This window comes from Hylaeus anthracinus, unplaced genomic scaffold, assembly GCF_026225885.1.
Source record: "Hylaeus anthracinus isolate JK02 unplaced genomic scaffold, UHH_iyHylAnth1.0_haploid 11994, whole genome shotgun sequence".
Classification (NCBI taxonomy): Eukaryota; Metazoa; Arthropoda; class Insecta; order Hymenoptera; family Colletidae; genus Hylaeus; species Hylaeus anthracinus.
This window is the reverse complement of record NW_026534341.1, coordinates 14,750,818-14,764,008: the sequence shown is the minus strand read 5'-3', so window position 1 is coordinate 14,764,008 and position 13,191 is coordinate 14,750,818. Positions and strand designations below refer to the sequence as shown.

At 35.5% G+C, this 13,191-nt stretch overlaps 1 long non-coding RNA gene across 1 annotated transcript; it reads left to right on the top strand.

The window, feature by feature from the left end:
• Positions 1–335: 335 nt before the first annotated feature.
• Positions 336–12,550, top strand: LOC128888678 (uncharacterized). The gene is made up of 3 exons (XR_008460309.1): positions 336–660; positions 9,388–9,969; positions 10,071–12,550. It is a non-coding gene; the product is annotated as an uncharacterized LOC128888678 (long non-coding RNA).
• Positions 12,551–13,191: the final 641 nt, after the last annotated feature.

Genomic DNA, 13,191 nt, shown 5'->3' with positions numbered 1-13,191 from the left:
TCTTACGGGTTAACATAATAATTCAAGAATTCGATTTGAACATGGTACGCATGTCGCACGCGTCTTGCAAATTATACTAGGAATTGAAACTGTTAAATTTGAGTAATATACACATCTCATTTCAAATTTCGGAATTGATAGAAGATGTACAAATCATTAAATTGTACCAGATATTCATATTGCACAGATAATACCGTATATTCACGATTTTCAATACATATAGAAATAAAAATTGTTATGAAAATAAAAAATATTATTGAAATTAATTATGTATGTGTTGAAAATAGATATATTAGCATTCTATAATGCGAAAATAAATAAAAGAAAATGTGTATGAGTGCTATCCGTGTGAATACGTAAACAGCAAAGGAACAGATCGCCGGCGCTGTACGACAACATTAAAGGTGACGGACTTTCAACGGTAACGAGGAAGACGATATATGATTTGACTACAGTTGACTGTAGTTAGTCGACGACATATGGTCTGTGCAAACATACGTGAATAGAGAGCGCTCAGTTAATTTTTATTTCGGCAGTTTTTTCTTTCATTATTGTATTCAACTTTAAACAATATTATATAATAATTGTTCCTTATTCAAGTTCATTATTAATTGTACATCATTAATCTTTCAATATGAAGATTTTTCAACAATTTTAAAAGTATGTATACGTATTCAATCGTTAATGGTCGGTAAAGTGTTAATACTTAGACGTTATTTAACCTTAAGTAATTAATGAAAGATTAGAAATATTATTATTAAACCATTAATTCTGTACTTTCTAAAATAAATTTAAAATAGATAATATTTTTTAAATAGTAATATACATATACTTGCCATTTTGTTTTTACAACTACATGTGCTCTCTTGGAATATGTAACTGCGGGAAGATTAATAGTTGTGTGTTTTCATTATACATAAATAAAAGTTCTCTTTAAAAGATACAGTTAGTTTACTTTAGGAAGGAACAGAATTAATTTCTACACCCAATGATATAATTTAACGAGGTATTTAAGAAAATGTCCAACCAAATATATGCTGTCTTACTTTTTCTGTCTATCGATTCTCGTAAAACGACATGAAAGGAAAAATCGAAACTTTCGCGACTATTCGTGCACGATTTTCCGTCGTTACATGAGCTCGAGTTGCTGCAGATTTATGCACACTCACTGTGCAAATCTGAGAACAAACCAGACATTCGTGTCGCACGCAAAGAAAGCTCGTGCTTGTTTGTGCATCGCTGTGCCGTATCAACCATTTAAGTCTCGTGCGTGTCACTTTTTATACCAGTTTTACTCGAGACGAGGAAAACCACGTCTTATTTCACCGCTATAATTTCCGATGACTTTACGAATATTACTTACAATTAGAGAAGCTTGTTCGACATCGTCATGTATTATTTTTACCTGGACGCAGTCTGAGCCTCTAAGCTCTTTCCAGTGGAAGTGTAATTTGGGATTGGAGAACCTGTTGATCGAATTGAACTTCTTGCATTGGAGTCTCTCAAAAATTCTGAAGAATTAATACGTCGTTAGTGAATGATTCAGCAGGTGATAATAGGTACAATTGGTTTTAGTTGTTTGAGGATAAAGCTGCAAAGGTACTTTATCTTTAATGGTGAATTTCAAAGGTTACATTCTAAAGCTACTTCATTTTTAAAGACAACGAGGGGCTTCAAAGCTACATAATTTTTTACAATGAAGCTAGAAAATTATACTTTGAAGCTACATCGTCTATAATGAAAGGATTGGAAAGCTACACTTCAAAAATATTTCATCTTTAAAGACAGAACGACAAGGCTATATTTCAAAACTATTTTATCATTCTAAGCAAAGTTACACTTCAAAGCTACTTTATCGTTAAATTACAAAGTTACATAGTTACACTCTAAAACTTCTTCATTTTTCAAGATAAAACTACAAAGCTACACTACAAAGTTAGGTTATCGCTAAAGATGATGATATGAAGCCACTTGGTCTTCAAAGAAATAGTAACAACTTTTAAAATTAATTAGTGCAAACTGTTATCAAGCAGGACATAGAAGACAAAATACCTTAAGTACTGCAATTTTGGCAACACTCCCCTAATTGGCGACAAGGCCTGCTCAAGTAAAAGGTTCCCTCGGCTTTGTAAGCGATATTTCTCGTTTCTTCGCTTGCTTAAATCTTCTTCCACGACGGATTCCTCCCATTCTCTTCGGAGAGTGAAACCCAACGAACTCTAACTCCAACTTCAATATTTAATCTCGCGACAAGTTCTGAATTCGTTAAATTTTTCATACGCTGAAATGAAATTGTTTGTGGAATATTCCTTCGGACACAGTGATCGTCAACCTGGCTCTTAAATATGGAATATTTCGACGGGCGTGTTTGATCTCTATTATAATACGTTATAATAGAGTTTACTATATTTATATATTATATATAAATAATATATAAATATATAATATAATATATAAATATATTGGTATACATTTGTATATGTGTATTTATAAATATAATACTATAATATGTTATAATGGAATTCAAGATATTTATATAGTAATGTATTTGTACATACATTTACAATATATATGTTTATTTAGTATAATATATTTTAAGTCAATATACTTGTTTATATTTCTGACAATATATCTTCAGTTTTACATTCTGTCATATATTTGCTTGAATAATTTCAATGCCAAACTGCTCTAATAATAAAATACTTTAATTTGAATTGACCCATTTTAAACTTTAATTAAAAAATATTTTACGACATTATAAATACGACAATCTGAAATCAAATCAAACTTGAATTACTTCAAAAACAATTATCTTATATTTTAAAAATATTTCAATTGTAAAGTGCTTGATTCCTAAAATGTCTCAATTGTAAAATTCATCAGTCCTAAAAAGCTTCAGTTTTAAAACACATTAATCTTAAAATGCTCCAACGATAAACTTGTAATCATTCAGGAATACCTCGATCCTTAATAATGTATCAATGTCCTAATTCTGAAAATACTTAGCTCCCACCCTCCAACATATACCTTTCCAAAAATGTTCAGCTTCGTACAGGAGCTCCTGACGAGGAGCTTCCACAAGGTTGACGGCCACTGCTCTAGTTTCCGGTCTGTCGCGTTAAAAAATGCAACGATTAACGTCACAACCGACACAAGGGTAAATATTATCATTGCTGCCGCATCTTTTCGTTATTATCGCGGGGCCCGTCATGAAAGTGAGCGTTATTCCCGTCGCTGAAGCAATATTTGCGGAGGGTTGAGAGGGACATGAATAAATGAGACAAACGTGAACGGATCACACGGGAGACGGTACAGCAATTTAAGAAAAGTAGTATGCTTTTCGCACGGGGCCCTAATCCGAGCGGACTATTTTTCATTCGGTGCATAGGAACTTTTGCATAATCTCCTTGGAAAAGTAAGCAGATAAGATACTGACTGCCACGGATAAGGCGATAAAGATTACTCATACCTCTCAGGGTAAGACCCTCTGGGGCTGCATTAACGATGGCTACTAAAAGTGCCCTTTCCCCACCCCTACCAAAATAAGTAATCCCGATACGAGATGGAATTTAAAATGAACTCGGAGGACCTGAAGTAATTGGGAAAATATTCTAATGTCGGCTCGGAAAAGGTCACGAATTTTTACTGCGAATATTTATTTAGGCGTAGAGCGAAAGGGTGAGAGGTTGACGAACTCCTAGTTGGACCTTGTGTGACTAGGTAAGGGAATATATTGATTTTTTTTCTGCAATTTTTTAAGCTGTAGGTAGTAGAAAATATGTCTTCAAAATGAGAAATAGAAATTGTATTTAAAAATATAAGTCATTATGCCCCCCTGCCCCCCTGAAGGCCATTTAGCAATACTCCATTCATCACATAAAAGGGATTTCATTACATTATCGTACCCTATAATACAAAAAAAAAAAAATTGTCGATAATATCACTAATAGTTTCCGCTACAATAGCTTGTAACACTTTATGTGGATCATCCTTCATACATATTTATCTCGGAAATGAACTAATACACATTCGCTTTGTTTTGTGAATTTCTTTTGAAGTTAGATATAAATTGGATTGAATCCTATAGCCCATACTCACCTTTAGAATAAATGGAATTTATTCTAAAATTATTAAAATTATAACATATATAAAATTATTCGCTTCATTTTGTGAATTTTATTAAAGTTAGATATAAATTGAATTGAATTCTGTACCCCATCATCAAGCCCTAAAACAAATAATATTAATCCTAAAATTATTGCATTTTTTAAAATTCGTTCATTACAACCCATTTAACTGAAATATTCAATAAAAATTGCTAAATTAATTACATCCATTTTTTATACAACATATATTGTAAGCTGAAAAGCATAGAACAAACCCATTTTAACGAGTGTATGGCAAATCTAATTTTAACCCTATCAAAAAATAATAATAAATTTCGTTGCATGACGTTTCTCTTTTCCTGGCCACATCAAGGATTCTCAATTATTAATTCATAGAAAACACTAACCACAAGGTTGGCAAGCAATTTCCCTTACAGGTTTTCTTTAAACACTCTTTATTCCCTTGAGATTCACATTTTATGCAACACGATGAGATCACTTCTGGACGAAGAGTCTTTCCTTTATAATATCGAATTACAGAAGCTATAACGTGCAACCATAAAAATCTACTGTTCCTGCCAAGTGCCACGTGTGCTCCGCGACACGATAATTCATCCTATTCACGCTTAAATATTATCCTTGCAAAATCTGGATATCGATTTAAAACGAACTGGCTCTTGTAAGGATTCAACCTATTGATCATTTAAAAAAAATTGCTTTGTTATTTTAAAACTTTCAATTTGATGTAACCCATTTATAAGCAACGTTGGGCACGAAGGACGGAGGACTTAAATGGTGGACATTTATCTAAAGAACTTGAATCTACTGTTTTATGTACAAAAAAATTCTTCGTCATTTTGAAATTTTCAATGTAATGTATTCCCTTGATAAAGAGACGTTCGACACAAGGCCAAATGCTTTTTCATAAGACCAAGTAGCAATGATGTTTTACCAGATGCAACAAGTTTCAATCCGATTGGTCGATCGACTCAGAAAAAAAAACAGTACAAAATGTTTCGGTTTTTTGCAAAAAAATTGAGTAAAAAAAGGACAAATTGCACAATGTCTTGACAATGTGACCACCGGGGAAACGTGCTCTACACGATGCAAGAGGTTTCGTTCCGATTGGTCAAATCATCTTGACGTAATCGGCAAACAAACATATTTATAAAAAAAAACAATATATATGTTGAATTGAGTACCCTTCTCCTTTTCAAAGACGGTTAAAAAGAACTTTGTTTGAGATTTTGTTACATCCCACTTCTGACACCAATTTTGTTACGTCTCAACTAGTTTGGGACTTTCTTTAGGGATTCTTGTCTTCGATTAAAGAGCTAAAGCTCACCTTATCTGTATTTAATTGGAAAAGAAGGAATTTTGGGATTCTATAATAATTGTCACTAATTTTGAGTATTAACAAATATAATTATGAAACAAAACTGAGTTTGGGATTACTTACAAACAAGAATCAAAATTATACAATTGAAAATGGTTTAACAATACCAATCGTTGATCTTATGCTATCGGCGGCGTTGTCAGGTTGTCCCGGGCTCGGTTGTGGCGAGGATCTGGTCTGGTTGTACACTCGCGACACGGGACTCTAATAATTGGCGAATAATAAACGTCGGACTTTCGTAGGTAACTCCGCGATGACTCTATCTTTAGTGCGTATGTTCTCACTTACGCGAACTCTTTATTCAGCTGGAGATACGATACACGATACCTAAATGAGACTAACGCGAGAGATTAACCTGTCCGCGACTACAGAATATACAAAAAGAAGCCGAAAGCCGTAAGAGCCGTAAGAGCGAAAGAGCATCCGTGGTCGTGGCCACGGGTTTATATACCCCCAGATCCTCGCAAGGCACGATCGTAATTTCGAAATCTTAATTTCTACATTTCCGAATCTGGGACATGTCGCAAGTTCGATGGCCGATTCGTATGCAACGGCCTAACATCGCTGACGCCCGTTTGCTGACTCGCGGTTTGCATTATTTCGTTCCCGAGGAACGATTTCCGCATCGTTTACCGAGCGCATTCCTTAAAGTCTATTGATCTTAACTATTCGCAATAAGCGTTCGATGAAAAGGGACACCGGCAGTGCCGGATGTAACAATTTCTAAACTTTCAAGTCAATGTAACTCCTTAATAAAACAACGGTGAACACAGGGGATTGGAGGGTTATATAGAGGACGTTGGAGAACCATTATAATTCCATGCAAAGTACCTAAGTATTCCAGAAATATTCGCTTATAGAACTTCAATCTGCTCATTTATGAAAAAAAAAATTTGTTTGAGCTTTTGAAACTTCCAACTTTACGTAAACCCTAGATGAAGTGACGTTGGACACAGGAAATGGGGGATCTACATTAGGGGGTTTAAAAAAAAACAAAAAAAAAAAAAAACAAAAAATTTTTATTTTTTCCCAAACAGGGTCAAAAAATTTCATTCGGGTATAAGAATACGCCTGTTAAAATTTGAACTCTTAATATTAACATTAAAAGATTTCGCATCGCACTTTTCAATTTTTCATAAGAATAGCGTAGGAAATATTTTTTTTTTGCTCTTCTGATTTTCATAACTAGCTAACAATACATCGTACAAAAGTCTACAGATATATTTTTAAAGGAATCAAATGCTATTCAAAAAAAGGTTTCTTGTTAAAATTCCATAAATTTCTCGATATTTTGAAACTAACAGGGTTATAAAACAATGTATGTTAAAATAAGAATATTTAATGTAATATAAAATGTATTACATATATTGTATGTACATGTTTCCCGAAACAGCTTGAGATGCGGACTAACTTAAAAAACGTCGCGAGATCGCGCCTCGAGCACGGAAAGAAGACAAAAGATGCGAATGACACGGATCTCGACGGCCAATTCAAATGGAACATATACAGGGTGTCCCAAAAATGTTGTAACACCTTGAAAGGGGTGGTTCGGGAGGTGATTTGAAACAACTTTTTCCTTAGCGAAAATGTTGTACGAGACTTTGTTAAGGAGATATTAACGGAAAACACTGACCAATCAGAGCGCGAGGATGCCGATGGAAAACACTCGCGGTAGCGTATGAGCGCGGCCGCCTATCGCGTAACCTACGCTCAACCGGTATACTCACGCTCTGATTGATTGGGGTTTTCGCTTAATATCTCCTTAACGAAACCTCGGACAACATTTTCGCTAAGGAAAAAGTTGTTTCAAATCACCTCCTAAACCACCCCTTTCAAGGTGTTACAACATTTTTGGGACACCCTGTATACATACATTGCTTTCTCACAGAAACTTCCAATTTGATGTATCTTTTTGGTAAAACGACGTTGAATAGTAAGTATAATTCCACACAAATCACCTACGTATTCCAAGTCTCTTCGTCCAGAGAATTTCAATCTACTGATATATGCAAAAACAAAACATTCTTCAACAATTTTTTTTTTATTCACGTAACAGGATTTCACAAAATTTTCCGACACTCATGAGTATCATTAAAAGTAATTTTCGTCTAGGTTATCTAGACGTCCGGGGAGGGTTGATAATTTCCGTATTTCTATCTGAAAATGAACAGCTGGATGGTGTCGATTAAAATACGCGCTGTCCCCGAGGGTTTTTGCTCCACAAATCAATTCAGAGCATGTCAACGAGAACAATGGGGAAATGAGTGAGTTTTATTTATAAGGGTGCGAAGTCGTGTAACTTGGCTATAACACCAGTCTCGCATTTCTTCGTTCTTTACACTCATTTAAATCTCGCTTTACATTACTACTCTCTTCATAACTCTCTGACATTTTCATTAGATGATTGTAGTCTGTCGGGGTCCACTGGCCCTTTTATAGCTCGGGTACATCGGGATTGCTAAATTCGTACTGTAGCTACTGACCCTGGAGGTCTAATGTATAGGATTCGTGTAAACGATTCTTGAAAATACACTCTATTTTAATTCCATTGACTCTGTAAAATGATCCAACTGTTGCTCTACCTCTATTATTCTCAGTGAATCAATCTGTTTTCTCTAGTCTAATAGGAAGATGAAAAATATTTTCTAAGAGTTTATGGTATAGCTTATAGAAGATACATAGAAAATGACAGAACTGGTATAAAAAATGTTTAAACATACATTTTATTTTAATGTCATGGCCTCTTGATACGTTTGAAGGCACAGTTTTGAATCGACGTGCTTTGAAATAATTTACAATGGCCAAGGACCTATAAAGTTTTAATGAAGCCTACTGTTGTTAAGATTGATATAAAATAGCAAGTTTACCATCGAGTTATCGAACATTTCTATTTTTTATGAATTAATGAATTATTAATATGTGTAGGATTAATTTAAGCGGTCGAGACTTGGTTAGTTTAATTAGTTTATTATGAACTAAAACAATTAGACTCTAACAACTAGTCTTCTCGTACACTCTCTACTATTCACTCTTTACACTCTTTAAACGCTTTTAATCTCTTTAACTCTTTAACTCCTTGATTCTTAATAATAATACTTTCACTCAATCCTCTGTTTATATATGTTATAATTATTGGGTTTCCTTATATAAAAAATGCCGGATGCTTAGGAAGAATAAGGATAAGGTTCTTAAAACGAGAGATGCACACTTCCCTTGAACCCATTTTATTCGAATACTTATTTAAGGAGCTCCTTCTGCTTGAGCGTCGAGAAAGCACGACTTCATGCAGGGTTGCCAACTGGCTAAATTCAAGCCCACTGTTAAATTGTTTATTTTCAATTTCAACAATATACATAGATCAGTCGATTACATGCATGATCACACACAGATATTCCACGGTTCTCTCTCACTCTGTCGTTTTCACTCTCTCACACTCGCACTCTCGGTCATTGTCCTCTTTGTTGTATTTAAGCGCCGCGTATTTCGTCGATCACCTGTTTCGATTTCGACAACGCTGTTTCTATCAACATTGGTTGCTGGTTCGCGAGATGTTCTTATCGGAAAGGAGCAATGACCGTCGGCTTTGTCTTTAACAATCGGACTTCCTACATATATGTATATTAATATTAATGTATAATCAATAAAAAATTAATCCCTGAGGACAACGAAACAATGAGGAAACTTTAAAAAAAAATTCAGCATCTTCCACCTAACATCGTTAGACATCGTTAAATTACCTATTTCCTTGATCGTAAGACGGACCATCCACCTTTCGTTCCTTCAGCTACCTAACGTCGGCAGCCTCGTGACGTCACTCGTTAATCATTCCACACGACGCATGCAACGGGCGCATCGGCGATCTCTCATTTTTTTTTTATTTTACAGAGGGATCACGAGTCGCTGAAAGTGAATAGTCGTCTCGGACGAAGTCGAATCGCAACGGACACCCGGATAAAGAGAAGGAACGTCTTCGGGGTTGCTCGCCTGACGCGGCTAGGAACCCCAAGACAATATAACACACAAAAGTCTCGCTTGGCTAGTCACTTACGCTTCCTCTTCCTCGAGTTTTACCCGGGAATCTCGCCACCTATTTTCCCTCCTTTCAACCCCTACTCGTGATTTCCGCGTCCCTCCGCCCCTGACGTTCTTCCGTTCTTCTTCGTCACGGCAGCTGGGCTACACACCACGGAAAAGTATTACGTGCATCCTGTTCGTGATGAAAGGGTCTCAGTTTCCTTCCTCGGGAGCTGTTGTCCCTTCGCGATTGTTCGCTGAAATCTTGCCGAGATCAACGATCGCATCCTACACCCTTCTGCGAACTCTTCCCCTAGGTCGATTCGACTGACTGTCGAGCGTTAGATTCCTTATTTTTTGCGATTTAGAGCTGTTGCTTTGTTAGTCATAGATAGAAGATATGATGCATATAATCGAGTGGACTGCATACGGAGTTTTTAGATACTAGATACAGTAAGACCCCGCTTAACGTTGCTCCGCTTAACGCTGTTGCAGTATTACGTGGTAGTGTTTAATAGTTTTTTTTTTGTTTATACAAAATGATTTTTTGATAGAATTTCAAAGGCAAAACGAAGTGTCATTGATGCGATGACTTGGTATCGACAACTGCTTGCTGAACGAAACAGGCCTAGACAAACAACTTTCGATGACTTCGTCACAAAAAACAAATACCAAAAAATATCAAACGAAGAAGAACCTTCCTCGTCACAAGGGTGATATCTTTACTTGATCTTTTTTTTTATTTTCATGAATGTTTTATGAATAAAAATGGATATTAGCAATAAATAAGTCTATCTCGTTCGGACGAGTGCGTAAGAGATCGTACTAGTTCGTCGTCGTAGTCGTAATATACAAAATGAATATTTCAAATGAATTTATTTAGAATGAGTTGCATTCGAAACATACTTATTTTATTGCACACATTTGGATTACTCATAACTTTCAGAATAATTTTGATAATGTATTATACTGGGCGACAGATGTCTATTTTGTTTAATATCGCCATTTCAGTTACGCATTCAGACATGAATAGTTATTAAAAAAAATATACTCTTATTCATACATTGTTACGTTAGTTTTACTACCATACATTCAGTAAAGACTGAGTATTTTTATGAGTAAGAGTATATAGACTTTCTATTTATATCATATTTTAACAATGTATGAATGTGAATATATTTTTTATAACATATTCGAACGAACTCGTCCGAACGAGTTATGAGCCAGCCGTGCCAGTCGGGCCCTCCCGATACTCTCGGCCTCCTCGAGCAACTCGAAGCACTCGGGCCGCTCGAAACACTCGGGCTGCTCGAGGCGTTCGGGCTACCCGTGTGAAGCTGGCCCCACCTATATGAAAAACTCAAAATTTTCTTTTTGCATACGTTTGCTCATCGTTTGCTCAGGAATGATCAATTCGAATTTTCGTTTGCCCATCTTTAGTTCAAAAGCTACACGCGATTGAAAATTTTGCAAAGTATGAAGCTAGCCCCACCTAATTTGAATCGCGTATATCTTTTGAACTAAAGAGGAGCAAACGAAAATTTTACTTGAGCAAACGTGAGCAAACGATGAGCAAACGTATGCAAAAAAGAAAATTTTGAGTTTTTCATATAGGTGGGGCCAGCTTCATACGGGTCGTCTCACAGTGATCCGGATGACCGAAAACCTGGCCAAAATCCAACTTTTGAAGTTTCGAACGCATTTTTTTCAATATTGTGCGTGTGTTGTATACAAATGAGTGCATTAAATGCCGTTTGAAATAAAAAAAATAGTAATTGGTTACTGATATACAGAGGTTCAAAGTTGACGACATTTCATGCTCCTTGATATCGTGAAAAGTGGCGCATGTTTATTGCGACACAGAAAGATTATCCTCAATAGATTCATATGTAAATCATTTTACCATAAAAGTAAATATTATAAACATAAACTTTACACGAGAGCAAAGTAAAATATCTTTGGATTCACTATTGTAATTCCCTTCTCAATATGGGATAAATTTTAGTTATCTTTCAATGAATCGGAAGGAAAAGAAAGATGATAGTTACCGAATGACACGCTCTGCCAAGTTTCTTGATATAAAGTAACATGTCAGGTATGATATCCAATTGAGAAAACTTGCGCAAATTTGCGCCATTTTAAGTTATTTAAATTTAAAGTGCCAAGTAGGAGTATTTACAATCTGTCCAACCAGCATAACTTGTTGATATATGCTCTGTAAAGGTTAATATATTAGTATAAAACTTAATATAAAATGAAAAAAGAAGTATGCAAAGCACTAATACGTTTTTACTTAATAATGGATCCAAGATTATAATTTGTCAAAGTTTCGATTACAAGTGGCTAGATTAATGTAGCCTACTTTTGAAAGATCTATTTTTCCATTTATTTAAACGAAACTGACACTGGTAGCTAATTATAGATTGTTTTGCATGTTGTGCCGTAATATACATAAGAATCAAGTGAAAAAGAACGACCGTTTATGTTGGAGTATCGAAACCGAGTCGAACGGCATTAACATCTTATTGATAAGGAGCATGGACTTCACAACCGAGAGAAAAATGTTTGGCAGTGGGTTCTTCGTTAAAGTACGGCGGTCCACACAGCGAGACACGAATGTATGTAAGGTGGAGACTCTCTAGTTTCTTTTAATACCAAACACAATTTGCAAAGATTTGCAAAAGTCCACTAAATACGCGTCAACATTAATCTCTTATCACTCTACGCGCGCCTATGCCATGCTTACAAGGAAAGGAAGACTGTTTACGCGGCATTAAAATAAACCTTATTATCTTTAATTTTAATTTAACAATACAAAATTCATAATAATTTAATATTTTTAATATGCATGTCGACCATATTGGATTTGCCATTTCGAATTTTGCAATTCTGATACTAGATTCGTAATTTCCAGCCCAAATGACTCTTAAATACCAAGTTTCATGAAGATCCGAAAACTTCGTCTAATTTTGGCCAGGTTTTTGGCCATCCGGACCACTGTGCGTCGCGGCCCGGTGTCCCTGGTACCTGAATATACCGATATTTTCTCATTGTTTCTTCTACGCTATGTAGTTTAACAATTTTTCTCGGCACCAAGTACATGAAAAATTATCCGTCACCCCGTATATATACCTGGCGTTGGAGCTACCACGTATCTTTTACAGGAGAGATGGTCCATTCCAACCTAACCTAAAACTTCTTTCATGAATCTCTCAACACGCCTGCAATATTTTTTAAATTTTAAGGCAGTTTACTGATGTAAACCGCATATAAGCTTTCGAATAAAACCAAAATCAATGAAATCGGATCACGTACAACTGAGATGTCGTAATATCATGCCATGAATCTGCCAGAAACGGTATTTTTCGTATGATTTTCCCGTTGTCAACCTTGAGCCTTAGCCAATAGGAGCTAAGTAAAAGCCGAGTGTCGTTCGTCGACTCTCGGAATCATTCGGTTCGGCATGGCTCGTCGGCCATCGAGCGTCGAGAGTCCAAACAGATGTCATCATTCACAACCTGCCAAGTATCAAAACTTGTTACACTATTGCATTATTAATTATATTTATATCAACAAAATGTTTTCAATTTAGACTTTTTATGTAGGGTTTTTAACAAATTGCAGCCAGTGTTGTAAAATGTTGATCAACGAAGTGTTTTGAATTTAAGCTTTTTA